Here is a 10,431-nt window from a genome sequence, read left to right as displayed (position 1 = left end):
GCTCTCTTTCTCTCTCAAAATAAATAAATAAATAAACTCAAAAAAAAAAAAAAAAAAGTTGGTAAACTGAGACTTACCAGGGCCATACGATCAGGACTCAAAAGTTAGGTCTCCCTTTTTCAACAAGCCCACCCTAACGGCACTTCTCTTGGTATCTGACTGTTGTTAATCAGAACACTATCTTCCCCAGGCTGCAGTGGCTTCCTACCATTTGCCAAACACGTGCCCCCACCCCCTCACTCTCTGCCCTGGTGGACACATGACACTGTTTAATCTGGAGTTGAACCTGTCATCTTGGTGTCAGTTCATGGCTAATAGCTGCCTTGTAACTGTAACAGGTGCACCAGATCTCCAGCAGGTGCAGACAAGTCACCAAAAAGCCCACTTTGCGCCTGCATGCTGGAACCATCCCTAGGTATAAACCTGACTACGTGTAGTGTCAGGCGAGGCCCTTTTATCAGGAGTGTTACAAATATATTTTTTTTAACCGACTGTTGTTTTAAACGTTGCAAAAATGAGAGTTACTATCAATAGTTCTCCTACGGGACTAACCCATTATTCTCCTAAACCAAGATCTATTAACACAGCAGTACAACCAGAACTGAAATACTGTGATTTTGTAAGGAGAAAACATTCTGGAAGCAAGGATTGAAGTGTCAGACAATAACATTTACTCCAAATTCTAATTTAATCACTTTTAATCTGTTAAATATGGCATTTTAAAAGATCACTACATTTTTCTACAAAGAGGACTTCATTTTAGAAGTGGGATTTTGTGACTTTCCTTTCTTGTCCGTTCCTACAGCTGTCCCCTCTCTTTCCCTCACTCCCGATTCCATGCTACTTTAAACAAATGCTTTCATTTCTGGCATTCTGTTCACAATGACACTAGCACAAATCCCTCCCATTTCCTTCAATCTGGACTCCACTCACCCAGACTGACCCATCTCAGGATAACGGAGTCTGCCCAATGTCCAAGGTCAAGTACTTGGGTACATGCATAGGGATGTGAAGGCACAAGAGTAATATGGCATACGATGGGACTGGCCAAGGCACAACCCCAAGTCCTGCCACAAACCAGCCACTGTCCCCAAGAGGCCTATGGGGAAAAGGGGTGCACAGAGAACAAAGCAAGGCAGAACAACACTTCACTATTGGCTGGGATTGCCCTCAGGCTCTGAGCAGAACTCCAGCAAGACTGGCTGGGCTGTGAGCTCCCTAGTAGAGCTAGCTAAGCATGAGGGCCTTGAATGTTCACTTCTGGGCCCAAATCTGAGCCTCCCACAAAAGCCAGCTACCACCATAACACACAAGATGAGAGAGCAAGCAAAAATGGGGGTGGTGGACCCAACGCCCAGAAAGGAGTAAGTGTAGGCCTCCTCACCTCCTCAGACCCTCTCCAACCAAGGGAAGGAAAGTGTGCTCAAGGGAAAGAAGAAGAACAAATGAATGGATGGACAGACAGACGACAGAATAAGGCCACAACAAAAAAAGGCCAGTCAATGAGGCCTTTGTCTCTCAGGGGTACAGGCCTCAGTTCAAATCATCTCTCAGCACAATCATCTCTTCCAGGAGAGCTTTCATCTACAAAGGCAAACGGGACACGGGTAGGTCCATCTTTTACTCCTCAAGTAGCAGTGTGAGGAGACAGGAGAGAAAGAAGGTTCCTTGGAGGGAACAGTGTGCAGACCCTTAGAGTTTTTGCCATATGAAGGGGACAAAGAAAGGCCCATTCAAGGTTGTATGGGCCTTCTAGTGGCCTAAAAGCTTCATACACCTCCCCTCAACCTTCCACACACACTCTCACACCCTGCTCTGGGTGCGGTGCTGGTGAAGTGTCCACACTTCTTATGCCCACATTTGGGGGTCAACTGTAGAGGCACAAGAGCTGAGAGGGACCTCAGACTCATTCTCCTAGAGGGCCATGTTGCTTAGCTGCCTGCATTTCTTTCTTTCTTTCTTTTCTTTTTAATGTCTAATTTTGAGAGAGAAAGAGACAGAGCGTGAGTGGGGGAGGGGCAGAGAGAGAGGGAGACACAGAATCCAAAGCAGGCTCCAGGCTCGGGCGGCGGGCAGGGGGGTGTCAGCTCAGAGCCCGACGCAGGGCTCAAATCCACGAACTGTGAGATCATGACCTGTGCTGCAGCTGGGCGCTTAATGGACTGAGCCACCCAAGCACCCCAGCTGCCTACATTTCTAAACCTCAAGTTTTGACTATACATGTGCCCCAAAGGCTAAATGAACACAAAGAACCAGGAAGAAGCTCAGCCATCTGCCTTCTGTCTTCCTTCTTCCCTGACATACTCTTCAAGCAAAACCAAGGCACTGAGTGACGCTTGGGAGGAGACAGCAAGCATGATGCTAAGCCCAGGCTCTAGACTCAGACCACTTGGGTTCAAACCCCGACTCTGCCACTTACTAGCTGGTGACCTTCAGCAAGTCAGTCAAGCCATCAGAGTCTTGGATTCCTCATCTACAAAACAGAGGGAACAATAGTTGCAACCTCAGATCAGGGTGAAGATCAGATGAGACCAATCATGTAAAATATTGAGCACAGTCCTGGGTGCATAGTGAGCACAGAGTAAAATGCTGGCTGCCAAGATGATGATGATGATGATGATGATGATGATGATGATGATATATCATTATTACTACCAGCAATAATAATATTTACCATTATCATGATTACTCCAGCTTTACTCTAGTCTAGTCTACATGGCTTCCAGAAGTCAATGAAAGGTCAGCCTCCCTGCTTCTTGCTCCCTTTGCTTCTTCACAGTTGATGACCCTTGTCTACCAAGATGAATTCAAAGTCCTTCCTCGCACTGAGAAAAACTCACACGGTGCTTTGGGGGTAACACTAAAAGACCCGGGCACTGCTCACTTCAAAGACCACAGATTGTTAATGGGCTGACTTCCCTGACAGTTGTTCTCGTGAAAGGACATAACCCCAGTTCCTGACCAGCCACTCAAACCAAATGCCCAGCTCACTTCTTTCCCTCCCTATCCCGACTGCATGTTATGAATTTCTTTAAAGGAGGGAAAAAAAAACACAAAAAACACACAGATTTGCTAAGCCTTCTTCTGGTTCACTTACTCACACTCCTACCTCCAGTGAATATGCTGCTAGTTGTTATAGAGTTTAAGAAACGCTATAAGCAGAATTGTTAAAAATAGTAACAGAACAGAAATTTATACCTTAAACAAATCATTCCAACAGATGGGACTTAAAGTATTTATTATTATCCCTCTCTGGTCTGGGACTTTTCAAACACGGCATTTGCAGCCAGCCAGACTGGGAGCTATTTGATACTACCTCTCTGACCAATTACATACTAATTAAAAGACCTCGGTGTGGGCTGGAGGTAGCAGCTTTGCATATGGACTTTAATTACTGGGCTCTAGTTTTGCCAAGAAAACACAAAGGGCTTTTCTGGCTGGATGCTGAGGCTTAGAATGAACATATGGCCTGCGTGGGAGGGGAGGGTTAAGAGTGTAATCCTAAACAGGAAGTGGAGTATTTTCCCCCTGTAATCTCCTGAAAGTAACTATGTACCAGGGTTATACAAAATCCTTGGTCAGCCCAAGGAACAAAGGGCAACCTGAGGGGGCAGTGAGCTGCCACTCTGGACATGTCACATTCAATCCCAGGGCCATCTGTGGATTGGAATTCTTTCTTGCCCCTGACCCCCACCCCCATGGCCTTTTCTTGTTGGATTTTTTGGATCAGAACCTCAGGTCTCTTCCTAGGTTTCACTGAGCCTGGGGTAGCCCAGTATTAATTTTTGGCTACCCAGAATGCATTCCCCCATCTCCCGGTTACACTGTCCCCAGCTCCCTAGACCACAAGGCTCTGGCAGGGAGGAGCATGTGGCCCATTCCTAACCAATCAGCACAATTTAATCCCTTTGGCCACAATGTTTGGTTCAAGGATGGGCATTAGACCTAAACCAGTGCAATCAGCATGATTTCCAGGATGTGTATGGGAACTCAGTTGGGTAGACATGTTCCCTACCCAGGTTTGGGACTGAAAGGTGATGAGTATGAAGTTGTGGCAGTCATCGTGATCCCACGGGGAAGAATAGATGTGAAAGTGGAGTCAATCCAGGGAAAGCAAAACCGATAAAAAGAGGGAAATCGGAACACTGTGATGGCATTTGAGGTCCTGAATTAAGCCACTCCTGAATGCATCCACTCATGATTTCTCAGTATTGTGAGCCAATAAATTACTTTTATGTTTAAGTTGCCTTTGGTTACACTTTCTATCAATCTGTAACTGAAATAATCCTATCTAATAGAAATAAGATGGAGGGGCAGGAAGTAAAAACAACAACTGTCCAACCCTATAGGGATCCAGCCTGTAAAGCACACACTTGCTACAGACACCATGGAGCCCCAGGGATCGTGGTCCAGAATCAAAGAATTCTAGAGCTAGAAGAAACCTTGTGGACAAAGCATTCTGTTCAACCATCTTTGCTGACTTTTTGTTTTTTTTTTTTTTTTTTAATATTTATTTATTTTTGAGAGAGACAGAGACAGAGCTTGAGTGGGGTAGGGGCAAAGCAAGAGGGAGACACAGAATTCGAAGCAGGCTCGGGGCTCCAAGCCGTCAGCACAGAGCCCAATGCGGGGCTCGAACCCACAGACGGTGAGATCATGACCTGAGCCGAAGTCGGATGCCCAACCGACTGAGCCACCCAGGTGCCCCTCTGACTTTCTTTTTCTAAACAGGTATGTGTCTGAAGACTTAGGGAAGAAAGACGTCACACAGTAAACAAGAGACAAACCCTTCTTCCCATTGGTGTCTCAATGTCATGTACGTAACTGTTCGATAAAACCCTTCTGAATGAATATTACGTATCCAGTCACCAATAACGGTTCCTTTTGTGTGGCAAATATCTCTTGCATTAAATTTGCTGATGGATTATGTTCACTTCCTACAATAATCACAGTCTCAATCTCTCTCCATTTTTCCCTCCTTTCTTCTCTCCTTTTTTGCCTTTCACTTCTTCTTCTTCCCTGTTCCCTGTTCTGCCCTTTTCGTTGCTCAACACCTTTTTCTTACTTGTCACTTCAAACTTACATTGCCTACAGGCACTTAATAACCCACAGATCATTGGCTTCTCCATCCTTGAACTTCTACCTCAAACCATGAGTTATCGACCAACCCTCACCCATCCACCACCTTCCCTCACAAGCCCATCAGCCATGTTTAAAAACAGCTACCAATTTTTACACCCGGCCCCCAGAACACACGCACACACGCCAACTAATATTGACTCTCCACAAATGAGTTATCAACATCTCTGCCACTATCAAGAGATGTTTCTTCCCAGAATCGTATCTCAACAGCCCCCTGAAATATTTTTAAATGGTTCAGGATGATAGTGTTAAATAAGTCTGATTGTCTATTTGCTGTCAGCTCCTTATAGGACATGGTCAGTTATTTAAACTCCTGCAACTAAATTCTCCTGTTTCTATGACAGATTAATGCCATTTGCCAGCGTTGTAATGGTAGCCAAGTTCTGGCAACACACAGATGGAAAGCTTCACGTAAGCGTTACACAAGGTTATTACTCTCTGGAACCCAGTATACCACTGGCAGCACTCAAGAATTACAATTATTATTTTTATACTCCTTTTAGAGTGTCTCAGGAACTTACAGGTCTTTGGAGGAAAAGCTGTGGGATTCTGGATGAGATTCACAAACACATTTGCTCTCTAGCCCGAGTGAAACCTTTTATTAGACCTCTGGCCTGGGAAGGCAGAAAGTTAAGTCAGGAGTATAAACTAAACAGGTGATACCTTGAATTTATGCAGCCTCCTGTTTGCAACACCCTGCAACTGCTCACACGTGTCATTTCATCATCAGTGTCTTCTACCGGAAGTTTTCCTGGGACAAGAAATGCAAATAAAAAAAGGACTTAAAGACATTTACTTTATGGATACAAAGTCTAGGCTTTTGCTCTTATTACCAGTGTGAACATAACTCTATTTAGATAATTTCCTTACAAATCTTTCTTTTAATATCCAGTTTCTGAACTGTGTCCCCCCACTGTGGGGGACTGGAAACCTTTGCCAGCCTGACTTCTTGGGTCCACTGAGGGACAAATCTGCATGCCTTCTCACATGTCCTCAACTGCTGCCTTCTTGCTTTCTTTCCAAGTCAGCATCCCACCCACCCCGGTTGACACTAGCGTACCAGAAGTATGGGGACTGGCTTCCAGAGAAGTCACCAAAGGGCCAACAGCCACAACCCTGAAAGGCAGGGAACTGAGCTCCCGCTGGAGTGAATTTTCCCAGTGGAAAACAGGTGTCAGGGCAGCGTGGGGAGAAAGCCAGATTCCCCCATTTCCTTCACCCTCCAACTATGCTGAGGTGTTATCCCTCCATGCAAACCGTGTGGAGCAAACCCACACGTGGAGGGATCTGCTTGATTTTCATAGCTTATTCTGAAATGGTAGCCAACACAAAAACATCAGCGTACCCTATTACAGCTTTCCTACATCACTGTCACCATCTCGGGATTTCACCTCCCTGATAAAGTATTAGTACCACAGCCCTTGCCTCAGCCCCAGCTTTCTGGAGGGCCGGGCTGAGATGTTTGTTTTCTCTAATCCAGCATTTCCCAAGGGGGATCTGCTATAAAGGCAGATTTCTGGCCCACCCCAGAAATTCACATTCAGTAGGTGTGGGTATACCCTAGGAATCTGCAGTATTAAGCTCTCTAGTGGGTCTCAAACACTAAAATGTGATGGCCACTGGTCCAAGTTCCTCCGGTGCCCCCCATTGGTGCTCATAGGACTTTATGGTCACTAAAGTTCAAAGCCCTTGCGTTCTTTCCCTTTCTTCCACATACTCGCTGAGTCGTATGTTATCTATCAGTACAATATCCCTTGTATCTGGATCTTTTTTTTTTTTCTGGTTGAAGTACAGTTGACACACAGTGTTACGTTAGTTTTAGGTATACAATATAGTGATTTGACACCTCTACATGTTATGCTAGGCTCGCTACAAGTGTAGCTACTATCTGTCACCCCACAACGCCATTACAGCACTCATAGCTTATTCCCTACGCTGTACCTTTCATCCCCGCAACTTATTCATTCCCTAACTGGAAGCATGTACCTCCTTCCACTCCCCATCACCCATTTTGCCCATCCTCCATCCCCCTCCCCTCTCCCCTTCGGCAATTACCAATTTGTCCTCTGCTCCTGTCCATCTTGTCAAGGTGTATGGGGAACACGAACTGTTGCACTTGCCCTCTGTCCGGGACAGAGTTCCATTTGGCAGAATTCTAGAGTTGGTTCCTTTATATTCTAGTGGCCCTTTTAAACCTAGGCTTTTTCTCTGTGCCCCAGGGCCAACAAACCACTCTGGTCCTTCAGTACTATCCTTCATAGCCTGGGGTGTAGGGTTCCCTTTATTACCAAGTCTCTGCCTCTCTTGCTGTTCTCCTCTGTGTGGTCTATCTTTGGTTCTGCAGAAGTGATTCAGTCAGCTACCACTTCTCCTTCGGGAGGAATTGTTCTACAGACAGGTGTAGATTTGGTGTGTCCCTGGACACACAGGGTCTTCCTATGTTGCCATCTTGGACTGGAACTCTTCTCTTGTTCTATCCCACTCTCCTCCCCCCAATTTGGGCTCATCCCTTCTCTCCTGGAATGTTCATTAAAGCCTCCTCTATGTTCTCTCCACTCATCTTCTCCCAAATGCAGGGCTAAAATGGGAGATCAGGCTGCATATTTCACAGAGCACGTAGAACAGTGCAATGTAGGAAGTGGACACTCAAATTCTGTCAGACATATTTAGAGTCCCCCACGTGGTGGGTCTTCACCGAGACAGAATCAGGCCCCTGCTGGGGCAGCGCTCCTGCCTGCGTGTGGTGTTTAATCGTTCCATCACTGCTACACTCACTTGCTGATGGCAACTTGCCCTGTGAAGACCACAGAAGCAAGGGCCAGTCCATCTATTTCCACGTAATCCCCCATCTAATGGGGCACAACGTTCATAGTGGGTGCTTTACCCAGGCTAGTGATAGTTGGGGTAACAAGAATGTAAAATCCACTTTCTTTTCCTCCCTTTCAATCCACTCATACTCATGTTACTCAATTCCCACTCCTAACTTGATAAACACTTCGACCATAGCTGAAGCACTCTCTTCTGCTCCATCTGACATGACTTGGGCCGAAATCCATCTGACTGCACCTGTGTTCTATTTATTTCCTTCTTCACGTGTCTATTCTTTCTGACTTGACAAAGGGAAGCAAAAACGTCCTTATCGTAAGGACACAAACCGTATTGCCTAACTGGTACGATTATGCCTAATACTTGTTAAGCATTTACCACGAACTAAAGCCTCTTCCAGGCATTTCCTCATTTAGTCCTTTCAACAGCCCTATTATGTAGGTACTATTATTTTACCCACCTTTCCAGGTGAGGAAACTGAGGCTTAGAGAGACTGCAACTTGCCTAGAGGAAGTGCTAGAGCTCGCCTGATCACAAGATCTAGACTCTTAACCCTTCTGGTAGCTTCTTCTTGTACCGCCAGATGATACATGGTGATTTTCCCCAGTGCAGCTACCAGGTATGACCACCTCAGGCTGAACAACTGTCCCCAGGTCCACATTCAGGGCTGATGCATGTCGACCCACCCTGACAGCAGGTCACCAGCTTCCCAGTCCTGGTCCTTGAGCAACCCTTCTATTTCTGCCACTCTTACTTTGCAGTTTCATTTGCCACATGGTTCTCCTACATCAAGCAGACGTTTCGTTTCTGAATCACACACTCTTCCTTTGGCTTGCCTTATAAGCATTCTTGCCACATCAAGCCAGAAGTTCATTTCCCCCCAATATTTCATCCACTCCATCCCCCTAAAACCCTGCATCCTAGTCTTTTATCCCAGCATCTGAACCACTACAGAAACGTGTCTCAGAGCCATCCTCTGTGACTCACAATCCCCACGACAGATTCTCTGTGGGCACTTGACAGTTTCTCCTTTGAAATCGCTTTCCAAAGTCTAATTAGCCCTCAGTCTCCCAGGGAACTGTTCTCTCTTCTCTGTCACCCTGTGTGGACTCTCTATTTTCTTCTCTTGCATCTGTCTCTGTCCTCTGAGCCTTTAAAACTGACCAAGATCTGAGCTGAGGGATGAGGTTAATTAGGTGGCTTTAGCATGCCAATGTTTCATCATGGCACAGGGCTAGCCCCGCATTTTTAACAGGCTGAGGCATCTCCCAATGGTACTGCTCCCCTTCTTGAACACTTAGGTGATGGCAGCTGTCACTCACCCCAAACTTAATTTAACTCTTTAATTTGAAGCTTGTCTTTCCAGCTACCTCGCTCTCCCCAAGCCCTCTTGCTCTCCCCCAGCAGGCACATCTGGAACCATTCACAAAGTCGTGGTTGAAATTTCCACTCATTCAAATGGAATGCTAGGGATGGAAGCCACTGGGAGGCCCTCAGCTTCCCCCAGGTCCCAGGGCAAGTAGTTCTACTCTAAGAAATGCATGAGTCAATCAACATCTTACAGCATGCCCAGTGGGGGCAGAACCCTGAACCAGGAGCACTAGAGCAGCCCAGCTCTGTACGTGGTGGCCCTGAGGCACGTAAAGACATCATGGACAGTGCTAGGGACCGAATATTGGTCCCCCAACATCCATACGTTGAAGTTCTATCCCAGTGTGACTTTATCTGGAGACAGGGTCTTTAGGAGGTAAGAAAGGTGAGGTGAGACCCTAAGAGTGGGGTCCTAATCCAACAGGACTATGGCCTTGTGAGAAGAGAAAGAGAACTCCCAATCTCTTCTCTCCCCCCCATGTGAGGACACAACCAGAAGGTGGTATCTGTAAGCCAGGAGGAGAGCTCCCCCCAGAAACCCATCATGCTAGCACCTTGGTTTAAAATGCCCAGCCTTCAGAACTGTAAAAAACAAATTTCTCTTGTTTAAGTCACCCATCCTGCGGTGTTGTGTTGTGTTGTGGCAGGTTGAACTGGTTAACACAGATAGCCAGCTCTTATGTCCACATCCAGTTAATGTAGTTCAAGGGGAAACCAAGAATCCAGAGCCTTTGGTCCCCTCATCTGCCTAGCCCCTCTGACCAGGAAGGGTTCAGAAATCAGGGAGGCGAGCAAGGAAACCAGGGTGAAACACATGTGAAAATGGATTCATTCATCCATCTATGCACCAATAAGCACTTCTGGAATAACTATTGTATACAACTATAAGTACTTTCAAACACAATATATTCACATTTATTTATAAATGCATGGAAGAAATATCTGGAAAGATATGCAATAAATGTATAAGGGTCACCTGTGGGGTAGAGAATAGGAGTAGGGAAGGGAGAAAAGGGATGAGGATGATGAAGAGGGGCTTTTAATGATGTAAAACTATTTTAATGTGTTCACCTATATAAGAAAAACACACAT

The sequence above is a fragment of the Felis catus genome, chromosome A1 (genome assembly GCF_018350175.1).
Source record: "Felis catus isolate Fca126 chromosome A1, F.catus_Fca126_mat1.0, whole genome shotgun sequence".
Lineage (NCBI taxonomy): Eukaryota > Metazoa > Chordata > Mammalia > Carnivora > Felidae > Felis > Felis catus.
The sequence above is the reverse complement of the archived record's forward strand: the minus strand, read 5'-3'. Positions refer to the sequence as shown.